At 40.1% G+C, this 20,105-nt stretch overlaps 1 protein-coding gene across 2 annotated transcripts in view; it reads right to left on the reverse strand.

The window, feature by feature from the left end:
• Positions 1–20,105, reverse strand: part of NELL1 (neural EGFL like 1) — an 865,825-nt gene that overhangs the window by 617,867 nt on the left and 227,853 nt on the right. The window lies entirely within an intron of this gene.

Here is a 20,105-nt window from a genome sequence, read left to right on the forward strand (position 1 = left end):
ATAGTGTATTGTGACCATTAGATAAGAGGACATGTGTAAAAGCAACCAATGTCTAATGTGAGAGAGGAGGTCAGGAGATGCTGATCTCCTTTCTTGGTAGTCTTGGTGCCCGCAGCGTATCTGAGAACAAGAAGCGCTCAGTAAACTCAGAGAAAGAAAGGGAGGGAAGAAGAGAGGTCAGCTATCCAAAATACTTAAAACCTCAGTGATTCAAACACATCTATTTTAAGTCATCAAATACTTAGAAAACACAGTTTCTAACCAGTGTGCCATGAGCAGTACTAGGTGTTGGAGTTGCATCAATGAATAAGACACCCTCTCTGACTTTAAGAAGATCCCATTCTTCTTTTGCTGGGTACCACTTTGGGAGAAAAAACCCAAATGCTAACAATAGGGCACAAAAACCACCTCCAAAGTTGTGTTTCCATGTACATATGACTAGAGGCAATGAGCCTCAACCTGACCATACACACCTAGCATGATAAACAAGAAGAGGCTGAGAATCGATGCCCAAGAAGAGCTGGTGGCCTTGTGAGTAACCTCAGTCACCAAGCAGAAATCAATAAGGAGCACAGCCTCACGCACTCCAAGGCCAGAAAAGGGATTCAGGAATTGAAAGATTTTTCAACAACAAAGGGGCACACAAGGGTTCCCAAGATTTCCCCTCAGATAATCAAAAATTCCAAGTCTCCAAGCACATCATTAACTAGTTTGACCATGTTTTCTATTATTTCCAACTCTAAGGCACCTGGGTTAAAGCAGATACTATTTCAATAAAAAGATTATTTCATTCCCTTGGAAAATATGGTAAAATGTGCTATTTACATAATACCAGCAGGCCCGGTGGTATGACTTTTCAAAACGTATATATGTATATACATGTGTGTGTGTGTGTGGACACAAACACACACACACACACTCTCTTGTATCTTCCAGTCAGGAAGAGTTGACATTAACAGCTTCTTATAGTTTTAGTAGACCAGGTTTCCTTTTAGGTTAACACGGCCTGTTTTTCTTTTTCTAGAAGAAAGCCATGGATTTATGATGTTCGGCCCTGTACTAAGTGAGCTGAAGGAAGATTTATAAAGCAAATAAACGGAAAGATTTACAGTTCCTTTCTCAGAGCAGCTAAAAATTATGGAAAAACTCATTGACCTTTTAAGAGGAGAACTTGGTTCAGTCAACCAGAAACTAAGTGCACCTAACAGGCTTCCAATTAATCCGTTAATTTAAACCCTTTGTCTTCCTCCAGTAAATATGATGGAGGGGCCTGTCGAATCCCATTCATTCATTTTGAAGTGTAACTACCTGTGGCCATTATAAACAAAATGTCCTATTAGACTACGCACTAAGCATCAATAATGTGGATAATAATTAGAAAATGAGGAAACTGGCGGGATTAGAAAGAGAAGGGCAATGGAGCAGACAGCTAAACGAGAGGAGCTGATTTTGCAGGATAACCTAAGGAGAAAGGAAGGAAGCCGAGGGGAGGACTCCTGGGTCTTGGAGGAAGGGAATGACAGCATGAGAGCAGGAAGGTGATATGTCCAGGTCTGCTATTCATCTAGGTTCTTCCGTGAAATTCTCCATTTGGGAGACACTAGGAAAGGGATCTAGGAAATCCAGGAGGGTGTTCCTCAACTGTGTGGTCTAGGACTGTGAAATAAAAACTGCCCAAACTGTTTCCTACCGAAGGGATCCAAATTATGCTCCCGGGGCCCACTATAAGAAGAGAAAGTAAAAACAGATAAAACACCTCATTGAGTTCCTCTGATTGTTTCTTCTGTTTTTTTGTTGTTGTTGTCGCTGTTGTTGTTTTGTGTTTTTCTCATGGAGACAAATACAGTCTGAGATTAGGGTTGCGGGCATACCATTTATTAACAGAGTAACCTCGGGTAACTCATTTATCCTCTCCAAGCTGTGGTTTTATGAAAATAAAAGTAGTACCTTAGCTTGTAGAGTTGTAAGAATTAAGTGAAATAATGCATGTAAGATGCTAAGCACACGGACTGCCACTGAATAGATGCTGAAGACATGGTAATTGGCAGCAGTGGCAACAGCAGCATCATTATTTGTTTACCATGGGGCTGAATTCGGTCTAATGATGTGGTTTTGTATAAAAACAGCTGGCTTAGGTATAAAAAGATACAGGTTTAATTATAACGTCTGAGCCTCAATTCCCTCTTGCAGAGATAAGAAATAGGATTACAGAAGCTAAGCGATCTAACTCCACTACTTAACTAATGGGGTAACCTCAGGCCAGCCACTTGACTTTTCCTAGCCTTAGGTCCTCATCTGTAAAATGAGAATATCAATATTTTTATTAGGGTATAATATGAAGAAGATGAAAAAGCACGTAAAGTAATTATATAAAATATATTACTAAATATTAGCAGCAATGATAACTACGATTTATTCATTCGCTGATGCACCCAACCATTACAACAGATTAGCTTCTACATTCCAGGTGAGGCTTGATGTTAGAAACTCAGCAGGGAAGGAAGCAGACAAAACCCCTGACCTCTTGGAGTCTACTCTCCATGCTAATAAGAGTGCCTTGTGTCCAGTAAGTATTCAAAAAGCAATTTGAGTATGTTTTAAGAGAGGATCCTAGTTTCTCATCTATGAAAGAGTCTTAAAATGACAATCCATATTGTACGGGATTTGATAGAAGATTAAGGAAATAGAATATATTAAAGCACTTGATAAACTACAATGCACTATACAAATATTTGTTATATTTATTCTACTCATACATACGCTTAATGGTCACATATTCAGCAATATCAAACCCAAACTTTACCAAATGAGGGAAAAGAAGAGGATGAACCATTTTCTTAATTATTATTCTGAAAAAAATAGATTTGTGATGCATAGGTTAGACAAATTCCTAATGAGAAAAAACAGATTTTGTAGGAGTTCACATTAAAGAAGATTTCTTAAACTTTTACAACTCACTGGAGTCATAATATGAAATCTTGAATCTGTAATATAAATATCCAGAAATTTCCGGAATCCCCAGATTTGTAAACATTAGTAGAGCCTATAATTTAGGTAGTAAAACACATTAAGGACCATTTTCCAAAATGTGTTCCACAAAACACTAGTTTCATGGAATAAGAGATTTCACGTGTTAAGATGATTTCACGTACAAATAAGTTGAACAGATGCTAGGTTAAACACAGTTTTCTAAGGGCTTTTTAAAGCACTGAATGCAATTCTGATCTCTGGTATGCAGCATGTTTGAAACATATATGAGCAAAGGAATCATTCCCTTCTTAGGACAAGTGGAATAAACTTTACAAATGCTACAGTGAGCACACTGCAACACTGGGATGAGCCCTCCAGATCAACAAGAGGGGTTCAATACTCAGTGATCAGTGGAGAGCCACAAAGCTGGGTGGGGATGTAGAAACCAAACTGCCCGCCTGTCACTAGGTAACCGGTTAAATTCCAGTGCGCTTTGGCCAATTACTGTATGCCGTGGACATTTATCGTCTATACTAAAATATATTACAAATTATGTTCAAAAGTGAAAAAAACAACGTGAACACTGTGTGTGTGTGTGTGTGTGTGTGTGTGTGTCTGTGTCTGTGTGTGTGTGTCTGTGTGTGTCTGTGTGTGTGTCTGTGTGTGTGTCTGTGTGTGTGTGTCTGTGTGTGTCTGTGTGTGTCTGCGTGTGTGTGTGTGTCTGTGTGTGTGTGTCTGTGTGTGTCTGTGTGTGTGTGTGTGTGTGTGTGTGTGTGTGGTGTTCAGGCTGAGTTCTTCACTTTCAAATATAATATTCGTAACCGCTAACAAGGAAAGTCTACTTTTGAAGCTATACCAGAACTAATTACATAATAAGTGGTAGATTTCAATTGCATCCTCAGGCGAGGCCCAGCTCTTAACAAAGGATTGGGGAAGAAGGCAGGCAATGCACTGAGATATATCCAAGAAGACTCAAAGAAGCCCCTAATTTTGATCACCTATGGGAACAGCATTAGTGAATAATAGTAGATAATCATTCACTACTAATGAGTTGCAACTCATCAAAAAGGCTTTGGAAAAAAATCCACGTTGTGGAAGTACATTGAGATACTGGGAACAGAAGAAGTACCAAAACCACTTATCTTTTTGAAAGGTAAGCATTTCAAACTTCACATTAAACAGATTCCCTTTGACTGCCTACACCCCAGACCAATAAAACCTGGATGTGAGAGAAACTGCCCAGTCTCCTATGGCTTTGCAGAAGAGTAGCCCAGGAAGGGAGAGCTAACTAAAGATCCCCAAGCATCCTGAGAATCGCTATTTATCACAGCTTGTCTGCAATTGAGAAAGGATGCTCTGTTTACCCTGCCCTCCACAAAATGCTGTGCTGGTGTGTCAGAAATATAATATTACTTCTGTGTAAGAAATTTGACACAGACTAGAACTGGAGAAAATGGACACCTGGGCAGATGTGTCTTGGCAAATTAAAAAAAAAGTATAACAGGAATCAACTGGAGTTATTTTTCCTCTGGATGATGCCAACGGGCTATGCATTACTTTCTGTGTCAGGAGGACCCGAGATTAAGTCCTGTCTCTGTCATTTACTACAGAGCAGTGATGTGTGGTGTTGGGTTTCTTTATTAACCAAGTAGAGACGGTTCGGATTAAATAAGATAACAAGTATAAAGACCTGCCTAGCACAAATGCTAAGCTTCTCTAGACAAAGGAAAACTATCAAATACTTGAGAAGGTTCCATTTCCTACCACCAATCGTTCACTTATTCAATAAATACTTAACTGAGTAGCCACTCTCTTCCAAACACTGTCCTAGGTGCTAGGGATACAGCAGTGAACAAAACAAGCAACAGTTCCAGCCCCCATGAACCTTACATTGTGAATGCTCATTTCCCTTCTTTCTTCCCAACCCTAAACGAATATATTTATTACCTTGTCAGTCAAATGCAAAACCTAAGTTTGCACAATGCTAGAGGCATTGACAGGTAAACTCTAATCTACCTGCTACACCACATTCCTTTCGTTTGGCTCAGAAAAGTTCCCATTAGATTTTTGAGAAGCCAGGTGTCAACAACAAAAGACAAAGTTCAGCATTTCAGCAGCAGCAAGAAAAGTGATAAATAGCCAGAAGTGAATGGGAAGAAGTCCCTGAATCTCTGCCACGGCTCCTCAGAAGCTGTTAGCTAGCACTGGGCTTTCTGCAAATCTTTTCAATACTATAAAAGGAGGGGAAGGCTCCTGTAAAGATGTGCTACAATTGGAACACGTGTCAAGGTCGCTTTTTCCACTTTAAAACTGGCAAAGAAATTAACAAGATTTCTCTATGAGATGCTAAACACCTTCATGGAAAGACGCCATAGAGCCCTGAAGTTTATTCATGGGGAATCGTGACTCCATTTATTCATCGGTTCATTCAGAAAGTATTCCCTGTATATTTAGCATGTTCCAGCCCTAGGCTGGGTCTTGGGGATACAAAGACGAATCAGACATAGCCCTGAACTTTGAATAGCTCTTTACCTAGAAAATATGTTAAAAAGTAATTAAGAGGGGTGGGCTCTTCCTCTTTTCCTCTTTTATTTTCCTCAGCATTCACCATCCCTTTTTCTCTTCTACTCCCCATCCAAATTTTGAAGTGTACTTCTGCAATAAAGTTTATTGTTAAAAAAAAAAAAAAGTAATTAATATCCTGTGTGACAGGCACTCTAATACGAGTCTGAACAAAATACTATCAGAGCCCAGAGGAGGAAGCCACTAAGTCAGCCATTAGAGTTTGCTGCGCTGTAGATGAAGCAGCCAGAGAACTGACTCTAATTCCACTTTTCAGATAATATCCAATCTACCCTTCACATCCACTCCATCAACCAATCCTGCCAGTTTCCCCTCCTGCCCTTTTTTCCACCTCCACGTCCACCACTACACCTTGCCTAGATGACTCCAACAGACCAACAACTGGAGTCCCTGCCTTGCTGTTATATTCCGTCCCCCACTGCAGACAGAATGATTTTTCAAAATACACATCAGATCTTATCACATCTTTCTTAAACCCTTCAGCAACTTCCCATTGTTCAGTGTGGACCCTGAACTTCACAGGCTTACAGGATGCCTCCCTCTGCACTCACCACTCTCCATCTTCCACCTCTCTTGTACCTCCAGATCTTGAAAGATGTTGTTCCTCCCAACTCTCACACTGATCTCCTTCTTACCCTCCCTCTGGTTTCACTAACTGAATCTCATCCTAGTGTCTCTGCTTGTCCCATAGCATCCCCTACTTACCTTCCCAGTCAATCCCAACCTTGCAAAACCCCTCTCTTACGGCATCTTTCCTGGTAGTTACAGGAATTAGACCTCCTCTTCCTTACTACTCACTGACGCATATCTTGAACCGTAGATTGTAAGACTGAATTATGTCTAATTGAGCATTTACCACACTTAAACGTAACATTTAACTAAAATCCAATTTTGTACTAGATCTTACCTTAGACCTTTTTGCTCACTTGAGTTCCTATAACAATGCTTAAGAGACTAATAAGGTAAAAATTGGCACACTAATTTTACAAAGCGGAATGGAGAATCATGAAGTTCCCTGCTTAAGTTCACAAAAATAATGGTAAAGCCAGGATTTCTAATTCAAGTGCACTTCATCTGAGTCAAATCTTTCTATTATCCCCCTGCTATTCTTCCCTAATTATTCTGAGTGTACAATTCTTGTTTTCCCAGGCAAGCTTCATGACAAAGCAGAAGCCACAGCAGGCATTATACCAGCCACAATACCAAGGGCACAATTAAAACTCACTGATTTGAATTCTTCTCAGTCCTGTCTAGATATTAGGCATCTTAGAGATAGCCAAGAGGTATATATATATATATATATATGTTTTTTAATGTTTTACTTTTTTTTTCCTTTTTTCAGCATCTCCATTGAAGTGTAATTGCTCTACAATGGTGTGCCAGCCTCCGCTCCATAACAAAGCAAACAAGAGGTATATATTTTTTAAACAACCAAAAATGTTTAAGTCTACTAAATTCCCATTTCCATTTAAAGCTCTAAAACTTTGACTTGTCCCTGGAAAGTGAGCAGGGATTTTTTTCCCCTTCCTTTCTTTTTTTTTTCTTTTTTGCTACATAAAAATGCTAAGGACTGTACACAACATAATATATGCATAATGTCTTTCAAGGAGACACTCTGAAGTCTTAAATTACTGCACAGTAAGCCAAAGGTGAAAGTACCTCATCGGAAAATAATCTAAGACCATCCTTGCAGGCTTTGCCTCTGTGTACCATCCAGCCCCTCTGACAGATGCACCACAGAGCACAGCAAGGAAGATTCCCCTGGGAAAACGCCAGACACTGGGGCACCCAGCTCTCAGAAGGAAGTCATGGTCAAGAATCAGATGGAACATGTCTGCGAGGATTTGAGGAAAGACACCAAGCAAGGCCAGACAAGCTGATTTCTTTGATTTAATGATGCTTTATTTCCTCCGCACCCATTGTGGCCAAGTCTGAGAACCGATGCAGACACCACTATGGAAGCACTGTCACCTAACCTGGCTCTCTGCCCCCAGCATCTCCCCAGCCAGTGTTGCCTCCATGTGGCTATGAGATTGACTTTCCTAACGTATCAATTCAGTAATGTCCTCCCCACCTCAGATCCCCCACTAAATTCTCTGTGGCCTACAGCGGTGATCTCTGCTTTTAATCATGTATCTTCGCTGATACCAGTTTGGGGCATGTACCTCCTATATGAAAATATTTATTTAATAAAATACATATATGTGTTATTATACTAATATAGGATGTACATTATAAAACTTATACCAAAATAGAAATTTAAAGGATGAGATGAAAATAAACTTAAATGAAAGTTCTAATATTTTTTCCATACCCCAATGGATCCAATTTCTCACCTGCTGTTATGTCTGATCCTACATGGGTGTACACTGGCCTACAGAATAAAACTCAGGCTCCTTAGCATGCTTACAATGCTTTTCACCATCTGACCACCAGCCGTATCGCCATTCTCATGTAGATTTATACATAAAAGGAGATTTACTATAGGTATTGGCTCAATACCTCATACAGACATTGTAACACACATGTTATGGATGTTCAGATGTCCCACAATAGGCCATCTACAAACTGGAGAACCAGGAGAGTGGGTGGTATAACTGAGTCCAGGTCCAAAGGCATGTACACCAGGAGGCTGCTGTTATAAGTCCTGCAGTCTGAAGGCCTGAGAACCAGGAGCTCTACTGTCCCAGGGCAGAAAAGGATGGATGTCCTGGCTCAAGGCAAAGAAGGAATCTATCCTTCTTTTGCTCTTTTGTGCTATCCGGGACCTCAATGAATTAGAGGACTCCTGCCCATATTGGTAAGGGGAGTCAAATGTTAATCTCTTCCAGAAACACCCCCATAGACACACTCAGAAACCATGTTTTACCAGCTGTCTGGCCTTCCCTTAGCACAGCCAAATTAACACATAAAATTAACCATCACAGTTAGATATATAATCTCTGTGTGTGTGTATATGTGTGTGCGTGCACATGCATGTGTGTATGCAAGTATATCTCAACCCTAAATACCTGAAGGCCAAGTTCTAGTCCAAGCACTGCCGAAGATGAAAATATTTATTGTTACTATAACGATGAATAATTACATAATGTATAAATATGTAATTATCATCATCAGTAAGCTACAGTACAGAGCTACACTGCTCTAGCATTTACAAAATATTGAATACTTTCACACTCAACACCTTATTTAACCTGCACAAGCAACCAGTACTATTTAGTAGATGCTTAAAAGTCCTGTTTGGACCATGAGAAAATCAAAATACAAAAGAACTGGGTGACTTTCCAAGATCACCCAGATGGTAAGAGGTAGAGCCAGGATCACTCAAGATCTCCATATCCTTAGTTCATGTTCTTTCACTATATCACTGCCCTGGGAGTTGTCAAGAAAAAAAAAAAAAAATGGAGTCAAGGAAAATTCTGCAAAGCAGGAATATTTGAGGATAGCTGACTACCAAGACAAACTCTGAGGCACGGACAACCTGCTTAGTTCTCCTGCCAAGAGCTCTCTCTCCCACATTCAAGTGACTTTAATTTTTCACTTTCTTTTGCTATGCTACTTGAAATTTAACAGTTGGGGGGTTTTCTTAATTAACAGGCATCCTCTTTTAAGAATACATTTATCTCTGGGAATGTTATATGGATATCAATCATTTACAAATGTGTGTAAACTTGTTTCATGAATTGTTTTCCTCCTAGCATAAACCTCAGAACTGTAGCACATGAGAAGCTGTAAATTTTGTTTGGAAGGAAGAAGAGATGGGTCACTTCGGGACATGAGGTGTATGGGGATAGAGCAATTGCAGATGAGGTGATACAGTGAGGGCCATGGGGAAGTCTGGAGATAACACAAACAAGAAAGGGGAAGCAAGATAGTGAAATCCTATCTGGTTTCCACGTGAGCAAGTTTTCCTACAATCAGTTGAAACCAGAGATACATATGGGGGGATTCAGGAAATAAACAAAAAGTAAGAGGCATAAAATTAATGGGGGAGATTATTTTTTAATCACTTAGTAACTGTGGCAAAACTGGAAAACTATTGACCTAAACAGATTCTTTTTCTTCCTAGGCACACAGCTGGACAACATTTACCAGCCTCTCCTGCAGTTAGGTAAGGCCAGTCACTAAGTTTGAGACAAGTGGAATGTGGCCAGGACTGGTCCATAAAAACCTCATGGCCATCACCTTCCATTCCCTTTCCCCTACCATGGAAACCTGGGAAGCCACGCTGCACATGGCGGAGCCAAAGAGAGAAGGAGCCTGGGTCCCTGAATCACAGCTTTGAGAAAAGCCACCTGCCAACCAGAAGCATCCACTTCAAAGCCTACATGAATAGAAACAAAAGCTTCTATTTTGTTGAATCCCAGAGAATGTTTTTTTTTTCTATAAGCAACTAACTAAAACAATTTTTTAAATGATGCTTTTCTTATCAAAATTAAGAAAGAGCTACAATTTCTCTCTTGCTATGTGGTGAAGAAAGTCAATCTATAGCAGATAATGGAAGTGCAGTTTACATGGAATGAAGTGAGCAGGCAGCGTCAGAACATTACACGACTGGGGTATTAGCAAAGCAAAGAGCAGAATCAGCCCCCAAAATACAGATTCTAAGTGGCAGCCCTTGATCAACACTAACAAGACAAACTGGACTCAAGAAAGCAGTGTCAGATACAGAAAGGCATGAATCGGGGAGAGACTTTCATTCATTCATTTATTCTTTAAACAGTTTGGTGCACCCATCACATCCTAAGCACTTTCCTAGTGCTGGAGATACAGTGAATAAAATAAAGTCACTGCCTTCCTGCAGCTTTTATTCTAAAGGGAAAAGTCAGATCATAAACCTTTAAACAGGAGAACACAAACAAGAAAACAATTTTAGGGCTTCCCTGGTGGCACAGTGGTTGAGAGTCCGCCTGCCAATGCCGGGGACATGGGTTCGTGCCCTGGTCCGGGAAGATCCCACATGCCGCGGAGCGGCTGGGTCCGTGAGCCAGGGCCGCTGAGCCTGCGCGTCTGGAGCCTGTGCTCCGCAATGGGAGAGGCCACAGCAGTGAGAGGCCCGCGTACCGCCAAAAAAAAAAAAAAAAAAAAGAAAAAAAAGAAAAGAAAACAATTTTAGAAAGTGCTATGAAGAAAATAAAATAATTAAATAAAATGAAAATGGTATAGAGGAGCTGAGGGTAGGAACAGAGCTAATTAGGTGAGGGTAGTTAGGGGAGACCTTTCTAAAGAGTGACATTTGAGCTACAACTTAAATGATGACTGGAAAGGGGATTTGCCAAGATCTAGGTGAAGGGCATCCTACGGCCAAGTAAGAACTATTGCACAAGCCTATTGAAGGAATACAAGGAGTTAGAGCCTGATGGGAGAAGAGAGAACACAGGAAAGAGTGGTACGAGACGAACACAGAGGAGTAGGCAGGGTCCAGTTCACACAGTGCCTTACACAGGACCAATCCTGGACATTATTCTAAGATGCATGGAAGCCATCAGATGATTTCAAACAGAAGAGTGGCATAATATGACTTACCATTTTAAGAGCTCACCCTGATCGATGTTTGGAGAATGGATTATGGGGGGCAAGAGTGGACACCACTGCAATCACAAGCCATGAGATAAAGGAGGCTTGGACTAGAGGCGGAGCAAGACATGGGTCAATTCGTGATTCATTTTCCAAGTAAAACTACCAAGACTTCCTGATGCAGCAGATGTTGTGGGTGAAGGCAGCATGGAATTGATGATGACTTCTCCATCTAGTGACCTCAGCAACAGGATGGATGAAAGTGTCATTAACTGAGATCGGGAGAAAAGTATTTGGGTTGGCCAAAAAGATCATTCGGGTTTTTTCCGTAACATTCTACTGAAAAACCCGAAAGAACTTTTGACCAACCCAATACATGGTCCTCTGCTCTCAGAACCGTGGAACTCAGGAGAGCTCTGTAGTACAATAGTTCAGCTACATGATGAGTTCGCTTGGCTTCTATGTGCTGGCTTAGAAAACTCATCAACACTCAGGACATTTTTATCATGAAGAAATAACTAAAAATTCCAAATATCTTATAAATGATCTTTCAAAACATGGTTAAATTGAAAAACAAGAACAACAACAAAACAACAAAAAGACAAGTGCTACTTTAACCTCTAGTCCTGACCACTGCCCCAGTTGGTTTGACTGGGGCTCCTTCCTAAGTAAAGAGCTGAAAAAATAACCCCGTGGTTCAACCCAAGTGCAGTAACCAAGGTTTGGATTTGGGCTATATTTTTGCTGTTTTAATTCCAAAAAGAAAGTTATAGGGAAAAAAAAAAGTTATAGGGATGGGGGTGGGGGGATGTCATTAAGAAGAGGCAAGAGTTTAAGTAGGTGGGAGAGCAGGAGTAGATGCTTTTGTAAAGCAGCCTTGGGAATAAAGAAGCAGAGGCGAAGAAAAGCCAGGCCCAGGAAGAAAGCTCAGCTCTATCTCCTGCTAGGAGGAAAGGGGCAAGTGGGTTATCACACGCAAAGCAATGGCTAGAGATCTCTGTGTCCTGGGAAGGCTGACGGGGAAGGTGAGGGTGGTGGTGGCAGTGAGATTGTTGCCAGATATCTGAATACCAGAAGATCTCTCCATTAGTCATGCAGGCTAAATAAGAAAGGGAAAAAAAAGGATACCCCGAGGTATTCTTATCTCAAACATTCTGAACCCCTGGAAATAAGTTTGAGCAGGAGCTTAGAGTTAAGCTTTTACTAACATGAATAATCCAGAAGAGGCTTTTGATCCCTGCGCTGTCCAAAGCAGGAGATTGAAGCCCAGATTTGAGCATAAACTAGGCTACATGGATCATGAGGCGTGTGCATTTTATAAAATTTCAAAACAAGGGTTACCTAATTAATCCTTGGAGAATTAGAAGTATAACTAAGCATACTCACCATTTTTCCATTCATTCTCTTCATCAGGAATTCACAGGGGCTTGTTTCTACAGCAGTGCACTCACTCTAGCCACCGCATCCAAAAAATATCTACTCCCTTAGTTCTTCTGAATCTTCTTTCTGCTTGAACTCCGACCTTTCTGCCACTTTCCCAGCCTCTTAACACTCTAAGGGTCAGACCCTGTCATCATTTTCCGTCATGCGAAAGAAGTTATAAATCACCTTGCTAATCAGTTGCTGTGTTTCAGACATCTCAGCAGTTTTGTTACATGACATTATTAAATTCAACCCAATAAAACTCATTTTGTTCCACAACATATTATCCTTGAATTCAGCTCCACTTGTGTTTCTCCAAGGAAGGAATAACTTCATCTTTATAAATTATTATACTTGGTACCTCACTGCTAAAAATATGCTCCTGGCAGAACTGATAAAACCTGGTCCTTCCTACTAAGAACACTCTCCCCTGCTACCTTCCAATTCTCCCAAAAGATGCAGACGTGAGAAGCCCACTTTCTCAAAGTACTGGTCTCAATGAGTACACACTCTTCCAATTCCAAGAAAGATCCTCATAAACACTGATATAAGTTGATGATGATAACTGTTGTGACCCACTAAATCACTAGTAAATACCAGACAATTTGCTAAATTTTTGACCTGCATTGTCTCATCATCTTAATTGGGAAAACCAATTTCCCACATCGGAACTGGCCATAATAAAGCACTGGTTTACAACTTGCGGTCTGCAAAATATCTATTACCTGGCAGCAGGGCCAGAGCAGACTATTAATGATCCATACAGTTCAGACTTTTTCTAGTAACTCTCAATGCTTGCTCCATAAAAAATTACTTTCAGTCATGAGCGCTTAGTTGGAGGTATCCTTCTGAAACTACAAGATGTGGGTCAACTAATTCAGGCAGGTGTACCAATAGGCTTAGGCTAAGTCACACAAAGGTAACAGATAATTGCACCCTTCAAAGTTTCAGTGATTTACACAATTATTTCTCACCCATGCCACATGTTCCTCACCTGTCAGCTGTCACACAGCTCTATGTAGACTTCATTCTGGAACCCTAGCTAAAGGAGAGGCCCTGCTCTGGAACAATGCAGGTTTATGAGAAAGAGGTGGAACCCTGTAATAGCTCTTAGATCTTCTACTACGAAATGGTACACATCTCACATCCATTCAGATTTCATTAGATGAAGGAGATAGCAAATATTTTGAACAATACCACATTGGAACAGGGTGGGGGATGGGAAGGAAGGGAGCAGCATAAGTCAGGGCATAAAGCCCTGGAGGAGAAATGAGTCGAGTATTATCTTTATTTCATTTCTCTGAGTCTTTCTGTCCTCACTTGCAAAGTGGAGTTCATGTGGCCAACGTTACCATTTTCCTCAGACATTTACTGAAGGCTCAAAGAATACAATATATATAAAAGGAGTTTGAAAAATTCAGAGCACTCTGTAAGTAGGAGACATTATTTAATACTACTTGTAGTACTCTCTATGCCTGACAGATTGCATGATGTATACGCACATCACATTGTTCTTTATTCTTCAATGTAACTTTTTACTATAGGAAGAAAAAGTTTATGAAACTCTATATAGACTCCAAATTCAAGAAGATCATGAATAGACCCCAACTGCTGTACTTTCCTCAGACACTACCTCTAATTGAAGCTAATGAATCAGAAACCATTTAAGACCAACCCATTGAAAATGCCATCCCAAAGGTAAAAAAGCCTCAGTAGACCAGATTCATAAAACACCAAAGTCCAACTACAGCAATTCTCAAAATGGGGAATGTTCCTGCTCGAGTCAGATGAGGCAAAATGAAACGAAATCCTGTGAATTGTATCACAGCTGACAAAGGGTCTTATTATCTTCTATTGATTGGCCAGGAGTTCCCATATCTTCTCTATGGCAATTTCTATGACAGTCTCTGCAGAGCAGGAGTCCCTAATACACTATATCTCTGCTACTACCTTAGGAAGTTAAGAAAATTGAAAGTCTTTTGTGCTTCCTTTTCCACTGAAAGCCTGAAGAGGTTTTTCAAGTTAGCCTGGACAATGTATGTAATATTTTGTTTTAATTTGCAAGCCAGTCGTGTTCATCGTAGTTTGTGAAATACGGGTCATTTTCACTCCACTTACTCAGAGAAAAAAATAACTTGCCTGAAGCAGTTCATAAGTTATCTACTCCTCTCTATGCTATAGTGAAACAATGAACTCAGCCTCTGAGAGTCTCTAGTACCCAGGCAGGCACGTGGTGAGCATCCCAGAGGAAAATTCTGAAGACAGAGCTGGGTAAATGGCCATAAGCTAAATTTTACCAAAAAAGAATGTAGTATACGTAGCTTTGTGCCCACCCAAAACCACCCATACACCTGCCTCCTACTGCTACAACTCTAATTAGTTCAGACAAAGGGCAAAGATCATTTAGTCTCAGGGAAGGCAAACCCCCTATTCCAAATCCGGGGGTTGGACACAATTAGCCCAAACCAATGACAGTCATCTCGTTGGTCTCAGGGTGGAGAGGATATAATCCTGGTCTGAAAAATAAGCAGAAGATTTCTGCATGGAGAGAGAGGCAAGGAGGTTACAAAGGACCTTCTAGGAAGGACTTTCTTCAAACTTAAAAACACAGAACCTGAGAGGGCAGACAGCAGAAGCAAGAAAAACTACAATTCTGCAGCCTGTGGAAGGAAAACCACATGCACAAAAAGACAGACAAAATGAAAAGGCAGAGGACTATGTACCAGATGAAGCAACAAGATAAAACCCCAGAAAAACAACTAAATGAAGTGGAGATAGGCAACCTTCCAGAAAAAGAATTCAGAATAATGACAGTGAAGATGATCCAGGACCTTGCAAAAAGAATGGAGGCAAAGATCGAGAAGATGTAAGAAATGTTTAACAAAAACCTAGAAGAATTAAAGAAAAAACACCTAGAAGAATTAAAGAACAAACAAACAGAGATGAACAATACAATAACTGAAATGAAAACTACACTAGAAGGAATCAATAGCAGAATAACTGAGGCAGAAGAACGGATAAGTGACCTGGAAGACAGAATGGTGGAATTCACTGCCACAGAACACAATAGAGAAAAAAGAATGAAAAGAAATGAAGACAGCCTAAGACACCTCTGGGGCAACATTAAACACAATAACATTCACATTATAGGGGTCCCAGAAGGAGAAGAGAGAGAGAAATGTCCTGAGAAAATATTTGAAGAGATTATAGTCGAAAGCTTCCCTAACATGGGAAAGGAAATAGCCACCCAAGTCCAAGAAGTGCAGAGAGTGCCAGGCAGGATAAACCCAAGGAAAAACACACCGAGACACAGAATAATCAAACTGGCAAAAATTAGAGACAAAGAAAAATTATTAAAAGCAACAAGGGATAAATGAGAAATAACATACAAGGGAACTCCCATAAGGTTAATGGCTGATTTCTCAGCAGAAATTCTACAAGCCAGAATGGAGTGGCATGATATATTTAAAGTGATGAAAGGGAAGAACCTACAACCAAGATTACTCTACCTGGCAAGGATCTCATTCAGATTCAACAGAGAAATCAAAAGCTTTACAGACAAGCAAAAGCTAAGAGAATTCAGCACCACCAAACCAGCTCTACAACAAATGCTAAAGGTATTTCTCTAAGTGGGAAACACAGGAGAAGAAAAGGACCTACAAAAACAAACACAAAACAATTAAGAAAATGGAAATAGGAACATACATATTGATAATTACCTTAAATGTGAATGGATTAAATGCTCCAAGCAGAAGACACAGGCTCGCTGAATGTATACAAAAATAAGCTCCATATACATGCTATCTACAAGAGAACCACTTCAGACCTAGGGACACATACAGCCTGAAAGTGAGGGGATGGAAAAAGATATTCCATGCAAATGGAAATCAAAAGAGAGCTGGACTAGCAATACTCATATCAGATAAAATAGACTTTAAAGGAAAGAATGTTACAAGAGACAAGAAAAGACACTAAATAATGATCGAGGGATCAATCCAAGAACAAGATATAACAATTATAAATATATATGCACCCAACATAGGAACACCTCAATACATAAGGCAAATGCTAACAGGTATAAAAGAGGAAATTGATGGTAACACAGTAATAGTGGGGGATTCTAACACCTCGCTTACACCAATGGACAGATCATCCAGACAGAAAATTAATAAGGAAACACAAGCTTTAAATGACACAACAGGCCAGATAGATTTCATTGATATTTATAGGACATTCCATCCAAAAACAGCAGATCACGCTGTCTTCTCAAATGCACACAGAACATTCTCCAGAATAGATCACATCTTGGGTACAATCAAGCCTCAGTAAATTTAAGAAAACTGAAATCATATCAAGCATCTTTTCTAACCACAACGCTATGAGATTAGAAATGAATTACAGGGGGGGCTTCCCTGGTGGTGCAGTGCTTGGGGGTCCACCTGCCGATGCAGGGGGCACGGGTTCGTGCCCTGGTCCAGGAGGATCCCACATGCCGTGGAGCGGCTGGACCCATGAGCCATGGCCGCTGAGCCTGCATGTCCGGAGCCTGTGCTCCGTGGCGGGAGAGGCCACAACAGTGAGAGGCCCACGTACCGCAAAAAAAAAGAAAGAAAAGAAATGAATTACAGGGAAAAGAATGGACAAAACACAAACACATGGAGGCTAAACAATACATTACTAAATAACCAAGAGATCACTGAAGAAATAAAAGAGGAAATCAAAAAATACCCAGAGGCAAATGACAATGAAAACACGACAATCCAAACCTATGGGGTGCAGCAAAAGCAGTTCTAAGAGGGAAGTTTATAGCTATACAAGCCTACCTCAAGAAACAAGAAAAATTTCAAGTAAACAATCTAACCTTACACCTAAAGGAACTAGAGAAAGAACAAACAAAACCCAAAGTTAGTAGAAGGAAAGAAATCATAAAGATCAGAGCAGAAATAAATGAAATAGAAACAAAGAAAACAATAGCAAAGATCAATAAAACTAAAAGCTGGTTCTTTGAGAAGGTAAACAAAATTGATAAACCATTAGCCAGACTCATCAAGAAAAAGAGGGAGAGGACTCAAATCAATAAAATTAGAAATGAAAAAGGAGAAGTTAAACAGACACCACAGAAATAGAAAGCACCCTGCGAGACTACTACAAGCAACTCTATGCCAATAAAATGGACAACCTGGAAGAAATGGACAAATTCTTAGAAAGGTATAACTTTCCAAGACTGAACCAGGAAGAAATAGAAAATATGAACAGACCAATCACAAGTGATGAAATTGAAACTGTGATTAAAATTCTTCCAACAAACAAAAGTCCAGGACCAGATGGCTTCACAGGTGAATTCTATCAAACATTTAGAGAAGAGCCAACAGCTATCCTTCTCAAACTCTTCCAAAAAATTGCAGTGGAAGGAACACTCCCAAACTCATTCTACAAGGCCACCAACACCCTGATACCAAAAGCAGACAAAGATACTACAAAAAAAGAAAATTACAGACCAATATTACTGATGAATACAGATGCAAAAATCCTCAACAAAATACTAGCAAACAGAATCCAAAAACACATTAAAAGGATCATACACCATCATCAAGTGGAATTTATCCCGGGGAGGCAAGGATTCTTCAATATATGCAAATCAATCAATGTCATACACCATATTAACAAATTGAAGAATAAAAACCATATGATCATCACACACACACAAAAAAAACACAGAACCTCACACAGAGAAGATTTTTAACCCCTGCCCCTTCCTTCCTTCTTTGGGATGCTGGTATGAGGACACCATGTCTGGGGCTATGGCAGCCACCACTCAACCACAGGAAAATAAGCCCAAAGCCCAAGTGTGCTGAAGATGGCTGAATGAAGAGAGAGGAGGGCGTTTGCTCTAAATGTTGATATTCACTCTACTTGGTTCTCAGTGCCTCCCATCCTGTTGCCCAGTATTTGACCCCTGTTTTAGTCCCTGAGTTCTATTCTTAGACTGTAAATGGGCTCTAACGTTTAGTCATTTCTCCTTAAGTGCTATCCTTCTCATTATGAACATGCCCTCTGGAATTGCAGAATGTCCCCCTGATCACAGAAAAATGACTAAAGCCCGAGGACATTACCATGACTCAAGGGTGGTACCACAGTATACACTGACCCAAGGCCCCGCGCACACAACGAGTTGAGAAGCGTGTTCAAGGAAACAGGGATTCAGACCTAGAATCGCCCAACATAATCAATAAAATAAGGCCTCACAAAGGGTAGGCATAATACCACAAATGGTACCTCATAAAATTGATTCTATGTAACAAAAAATGAGGAGAGAGTCAAAGAGTCCCAAAACAGCATTGGTACCAGCAATTTCCTCCCAGGTTCTGCCAGGTCTCAATAGCTAAGGGGAGCCAGGAATGGTGGGTGTACTGCTTCCAACAGACAACTAAAACACCGGCCAATGGTAGAATCAAGATTCAAATTATTTTGAGGTTCCTTCTATCATTTTTATAATTGTTCATAGTCTCTCCCCACATATAGCAGAAGGTAAGAAAACAAATTTTTTAGACCATTACCTGGCTTGTGGGATTTTTTCATGATAAATGGAGAAGAAAATGTTCACATTTTTTATTTTTAAAATTACAGTAATTTTCTGACAAAAAATACAAAATAGCATAAGGTAAGATATAAAAAATAAATGTTAATGTGAAGTATTGAAATTAATAGTCCTCTTCCTCAAAACTGACAAATAAGTAACATGATGTTAATGGATAGATGAAAAGGTTCATAACTAAAGGGCAACTTCACCCTCCCAAGTGGCATGTCTCCCAAATCAAGTTCAAATCTATACAGGTAAGCAAAAGGAAAAAAAAGTGTAGAAAAAAGTGTGTGTGTTGGGGGTTAACTATTAGTTAGACTTATATTGCTAATGAGAACCAAAGCAGTAATAAAGAAAGTCTTCCAGAAGAAATGAAAAACAGAGGCTTTCTACCAGGTTCTGAACACTAACAGTAATTAGAAACATTTCCTTAACAACTTTAGTCAAAGTCAAAAAGTTAAGCAGGGGTCAACAACATAAAACAGAAGAATGGAAAGGAATTTACCATTATTGTCATCAACTGTCTTTACCTTGACAATACTTGACCCACATGAGAACCAAATCAGTAGGAGGACAGTGACCAAGATTTTGCAGCATTTATTCCAGTCAAGACATCTACCTTCCTAATTAACAGAACACCAAGGTTCAATAATACTAGTAAAGGTGACAGGAATAATTAGGTCCAACCAGGATGGAAAAACAGCCTAGCCATCACTTTGCCTATAAGAATTTCTCTAAACTGATGGGAGAGAGCCAGTGAGCACTGGAGAAATGGATGGGCTCAGATTTTAGGGCACTGTACATGTAAATCCAGGGTCAGAACTAATCCCTGATCCTCTGCTATATTAAAGGAAAAGGAGTATGCAATGCTTGCCCCCAGCACGCTGAGCATGGAAAGAGGAGTTCACGTAAGACAGAGGAGTTGCTCTGCTCTATAAAGTAGAAAAGGGGGGTCACTGATGCTTGAGGCCACCAACCTACTATACCAATCCATGTGCCAAAGTTATGAGTCCATCTGTCACTGGGACTTTTA

Source organism: Pseudorca crassidens, chromosome 9 (genome assembly GCF_039906515.1).
Source record: "Pseudorca crassidens isolate mPseCra1 chromosome 9, mPseCra1.hap1, whole genome shotgun sequence".
Classification (NCBI taxonomy): domain Eukaryota; kingdom Metazoa; phylum Chordata; class Mammalia; order Artiodactyla; family Delphinidae; genus Pseudorca; species Pseudorca crassidens.